This window comes from Pinus tabuliformis, chromosome 1_2, assembly GCF_031772625.1.
Source record: "Pinus tabuliformis cultivar Carrire ecotype Pingquan chromosome 1_2, CPIR1, whole genome shotgun sequence".
NCBI classification, from domain to species: Eukaryota; Viridiplantae; Streptophyta; class Pinopsida; order Pinales; family Pinaceae; genus Pinus; species Pinus tabuliformis.
In genome coordinates, this window is record NC_142298.1 from 125599361 (window position 1) to 125605446 (window position 6086).

The following is a 6086-nucleotide window of genomic DNA, read 5'->3' on the forward strand; positions in this document are numbered from 1 at the left end:
GTTTTTGGAATGTCTTGAGTCTTCATTATGATTTGATGATATCCTGAATGAATATCTAACTTGGTGAAGTAAACTAATCCATGCAATTCATCCAATAATTCATCAATGACAGGAATGGAAAACTTATCTTTAATAGTGAGGTTATTGAGCTCCCTATAATCCGAACACATGCACCATGATCCATCCTTCTTGAGCACCAATACTATTGGAGCAGAGAAAGAACTTTGGCTAGGTTGAATTATACCATCCTCAAGCATTTCTGCAACCATATGTTCAATTTCACTCTTTTGGTCATAGGGATATCTATACGACCTGATGTTTGGAGGAACACTTCTTGGAATCAAATGAATAGCATGATCATGATCACGAATAGGTGGAAGACCTTTGGGAGTCTCAAATACCTTGGAATGTGTTAGCGCTCGAATTTGGCCTCAGGCTGAAGAAGGCGAAACTCAAGGTAACATCAAACCACTTAGCCTCGTAGCTATCCCTACGAGGACAGGAGAGGGCTCTCTCTGGTCTATCTCAGCAAAAAAATTTCAAAGAGGGGCTGAGATGACTTTAAAAGAAACTAATTTTAGGCTAGTAAATTGATAAAAAGGGGTTTTTAATAAAATGATGGGATTTTTCTAGGCTGCATGGGGCAAAGAAACAGCTTGAACAGAGAAATATAATCAAAAACACAGATTATCTCCTGAGGCAAGGTAGGCAAGAAATTTTAACATCAAATTGAGATTAAATGGGATGGAAAGACTGCTGAGGAGCTGACAAGGGCATAGAAGATGAATCCTTGTCAAACAGAAGAAAACATTAAATATGAACAAACTTAAAGGCAGAGCATATAAAATATGAATTCTACCTTAACACTTCATTTGTTCAAATGGAAATGATCATGAAATGAAATGACCACATAACAGGCTTTACATGAAACAAAGGAGAACACAAATGTTAAATCTCATACCACAGGAATCTCAGAAGCCAGAGCTGTGTATTTTCATTAAAATCTCTGTCAAAGACTGTACAATGGAAGCTCTCTGTTTTCCCTCCTCCACCAGCGCTCAGAACTCTCCCCCTCTCACTTTTCAAATGATTTTTTCTTTTAATATATGAAATAAACTCCGCTGGGGGAAAACAAATCGACCCCAAGACCATGAATTTGTTTTTATCATTATTAATAAATAAAACTAAAAAAAAAACAATCAGCGCTTCTAAAGATAGAATAGCGCTCCTTCTACTCGAATCTGCTGAACCTGACGAAGAGGTGGCATTACAGGTGTCAATCCCATTTACTGAAGATAAACATAGGCAATCGAATCTTGTATGCCACTTTGGACATTCTGGAAATTATTACAGCGCCCCAAATCTCTGGAAATGTGTTGGCTATTCAAACAACGAAATCTGAAGTCATAAATAGGAAATTGAATCCTATTCTTCTGCTTATGGTTGATATTCTGTGTTTGTTTCGGGTCTTTACTTTGCACCTTTCATTGCCAATTTAGATTTGCCATTTGAATAACACCGATTTTTAATAAAACTAGACCCTTTACTTCTTTTTCACAATGCTCACGTGTAACTTCTTCAAAAGCAGCTGAATCCTCTGACTCAGCGTTCTCAAGATCAGATTGAAACAATTTCAAATCAGATCTGCTAATTTGTTGAACGTGTCCCATGATCCATTTACACAGTGATTTCGAATCTCTTCTCGTGTTAGTGACCCATTTTTGTAAACCAGCATCACCATATAGCAATTTGGATCAACAGGATTGGGTAAAACATGTCCTTCTAGGCCAGGGTGTGGTTCAGTTGTAATTCCAAAAACCACATCACTTGTACCCAAAATGATTGCAAGGTCTCCAGGAGGATTCAAAGCCAAACCTGCCAAGCTATTTGGATTGTCTCTAGACCACTGGATAACCAAAAATTTTGTTTTTTGTCAAACATGAACCTGTCTACAAAATATGAGCTCAAACGACCAGCAAGAGAATATGATGGAGCCAATGATCCAAGTTTCTCTTCCAAGTTTGGAGCAGTGGCCTCTATGGCTTCCTTCGCCCAAGTTATTTCCCTTAGATCCATAAAATTCATCCCTGCTTCATCGTTTTCATCAATATTGGCATAGCCATCAATAAAAAGGGATGCCAGGCGTTAAATAACACGTCAATGCCAGGTGATGACACGTACATAATTTGCTAAAAAATGCTTGCTAAACAATGCCTAGCGCTGTCACATACATAAGTGATGCTTCTTGGCTTTGAACTTTCAACGCAGGTCCACATAGCAGTAAAGGTGTTAAGCGGATAGGATTCCCGATTTTTTATTTTAACTGGCTCCGTTAGTTTCAGATTTGTCTTTTATTCTTGCGATCTCAAAGCCTTAGAGCAAACTGGGAAATCATGATCTCCCCAAGAATCAATAATAATCCCCGATCCTAAACAACTATTTCCCTTGTAAAAAGCTACATATTGTCCTGCTGCAAGTCCCTTCTTCACCTTCATTATTGTAAAGGATATAATCATGATACGTTGGGGCAAACTGATGTACTGTGTCATGGTAAAAATCATTGAACTTCAAAGCATGGCCAAGGCTCCTAGTTAAACCACTAGATGCTCCTATGTTTGCTTCAGCATACACTTTATATGGGAATGCATACAAATGTCCCACCACAACAATAGCCACCTCGAGACAAAGTTCTGAATATTAGCAACATCTTCTGCACTTTTAATCGTGCCAGACTTTGCTGCAAGAAAAACTAGCACTCCCTGCCAACAGATTTGATGATTACAAACTTTGGAACTGGATCGAATGGCCGAAGCCGATCTCTGCAGGCCACATAAAATAAAATCAATGCATACGATGCCAAAGAGTATGATATAGTGTAAATGATAGTCACATATCGGTAGGCTTGCTTGGCACTGAAATTTCCATCCTCGTATTTTCCTTTTGCATACAAAATAACTGTAATTGCAACAAGTACGGGCTGCAATGCACCCTACTTACAACGTCGAATGAAACGCCCATCAAGAGAAATAGGAGGAATACAACATGTCATCAGATTCTATGATGACTTCAATACTTGGCCACTTAAACTTGGGACTACAGCACCAGGACCATCCACCCATATTAGACATAAAGAAAGAAAATTATCGCCCATCACCAGAGACATGAATGACATTGTCGCATATACCGGCACCATGGAGGTAATGCGAACCATATATCGCTGATATGTTGGCTCTGTGTAGTTCAAGAGATGTCTGTTGACAATATGTACACAATGCTTACTAGCAGCAACGCAATGACACAAGAAATCAATCAATCTCAAAACAACCTTCAGGTATTGTGCCAAATTAACCGCATCTAGATTATTCAGAAATTCAAAGTAGATATCTATTATCACTAGAAGGCTCCCTCTGCAAAAAGTTGGGTTTTCATAAACATCCTTTCTAGGTTCCTCAAATCTACATGGCTCTATTTCCATTGATCCTGAGTACATTGCATCATGCTGCAAAGGACTACTGTTGTACATATCAAAAATATGTGGTCTAAGTGCATCTAATAATCCAGCAACAAGATATAAAGCATGCCCAAAGGAACAACCATGGCCTTCTCTATTTATCTGTGCACAAAGTGTTTCAGCCTCACCCTTTGCTCTTAAAACTGGCATTCCCATAAGTTCTAACAGCTCCACACATTCTTCAATACTTCGATTGAAGACAGAATTGCGTTCCAATTTGATACATTTAGCTTTTTCAGACGACAAGAATACAAGCTGCACCATTGTTTGAGCAAAGCATGTAAGTGCCAAAAGGTCTGTATGGGCTGCTTGGAGAAACAAAGATCTGATTCAAAAGAGACCTGGCAGCATCTTGAATTAAAGAATCATGCACATTTATGCCCTGCCAATAAGAACAAATAGTAGTAAAGGGCTTAGCAATTGACTCAATCGGTGCAAGGAGCATCCTAGGAACAATATCATGCTTGGAAACCATGTGACAAAAGTTGCCTCCTCAATTCTCACGCCCAACTGTTTCAACAAGCCTTTCATTCCCGACCAGAGGGCAACCAAACGTGATACAAAAGGGAGAGATTTGCCTTAGCCTCTTTTCCAAGACAACAGACTAGCAAGACAGAGTCTAACATCGGCTCCAATTGGGATGGCAGCTGCCGCTTTTTGGAGGTGCCAAGAACCGCAAAACTTTGGGAGAGAAGACAGTGCCTCCATCCATTGGGCAATGGAGTCCATTATTTCAACAAATCAACACAACTGAAGACTCAACTTATTAACTGGAAACTGACTGAATTGATTGAAAGACTAATTCGGCAAACTTCAAACTAAACTGTAATGAAACTGGAACAAAATGCTGCCTTTTGGCTGCTTATTTATTTACAAAATCTACCCTACTATGCTACAAAAATAATAGGTCAGGTAATACTGAAATGCCAGATCAACCATTCAAGTAAACCTGAGAATGATGCCGCTCGAGAATGCTTCCACGAGGACACAGATGTAATTGCTGGCAGCCCTTCATGCACGTAATGAGCCTGGTCACGTACAAGACAGCCTGATCTATCAATCAAACTGAAAAACGTGTCCATGTAAGTTGCCATTGGATCGCGGAAGCCAGACTCTGTTGGCTGCCCCAACTCTGCAATGCATATTTCCAGCTGCACACTGTCAATATAAACATCTGTAGACAATTCTATGATTTCTTGTTGCGAAGGAGGAAGGATTTCCAAGAACTTTTTAGGGTCTTGGAAATCATAGGACTGGATCTACTCATCTAAATGTTGAATCTCCTTTTCGATTCTTTCAACAATTAACTCACAAAATCTAGTTTTGAAACAAGGGAACTTTGGAGATTTCAACCAATGAAGCAAGGCACTGACAAAATCTTCATCAATTTCAGAATCTGCTAACTCATTTCTTATTTCTTCTACAGCTTCACACAGGGCAGGGTTTGCCACATACCCCACCATGGCATGAGTGGATCAGCAAGCGTCGGACTGTCTGGATCGAGTTGGAGTCGCCAGGTGAATGGTTCAGCCTGCATATGTGTCTGACTGTTGTCCACCATCAGCATCAGATCTGCAACTTGATTTCATGTACTGGGACAAGACAATCAACAAGTCGAATGTTCTCCCCAGTATGGTCGCCAATATGTTAGCGCTCGAATTTGGCCTCAGGCTGAAGAAGGCAAAATCCAAGGCAACATCAAACCACTTAGCCTCGTAGCTAGCCCTACGAGGACAGGAGAGGGCTCTCTCCGGGTCTATCTTAGCAAAGATCTTCAAAGGGCAGAGATAACCAATAAAGAACACTGATTTTAGGCTAGTAAACTGATAGAGAAGGTTTGATTTCAGATTTTTAGGGTTTTGGTGGAAAACAGGGGGAAAGCAATTTTGGGTGCGGGGATGGGACACAGCTTTTGCAGAGGTCTTTTTGGGGCAAGGTAGGAGACTGTCTTGATGCCTTTGAAAGAGTTGGATGGATAGGAATGACTGGTGAGGAGCTAAGGAGAGCAAGAAATCACCATGAGTTCTCCTTAAACAGATGAAAACATTGATATTAAGCAAACTTAAAGGCAGAGCATAGCAATAATGAATTCTACCTTATCACTTCATTTGCCTAATTTGCAGAAGGAAAAGTGAGAAAATGATACACATAATAAAACTTACAAGTACATAAGAGAAGCACACCATCAACACAAGTAACCACAGGAATCCCAAAGAGGGCTGCAAAACCCTGGTCTTTCCTTTACCAAAATTGCAGAGATACAAAGTGTAATACAATAGAAGCTTATCCCTCAAGAGTCCAACCATGAAAATGACTAAGAAAATACATAATATCGAAAGCTAACACCTTTCCTTGCCTCCAGGGGTCGAGCTCATCCTTCTAGGAGCTGTTTCAACCAATTCTAAACTGAGCACTAAAATATAGGCAGTCAAAACAACTTGCCTCTATAAGCTAGGAAACCAATTCATTCATTAAATTTTTGACTTTTTATGAATGAATCTTCTAGAAGAGATAAATAAGTGCCATGAAATCATAAAATTACATCAATTACATCAAGGAGGATGAAAAATCACTC

The 6086-nt window shown here is 39.7% G+C and overlaps 1 pseudogene; it reads right to left on the bottom strand.

Annotated features, from left to right (window-relative positions):
* Positions 1-2436: 2436 nt before the first annotated feature.
* LOC149204831 (uncharacterized) lies at positions 2437-3775 on the bottom strand (annotated as a pseudogene).
* Between the last annotated feature and the right edge of the window lie 2311 nt (positions 3776-6086).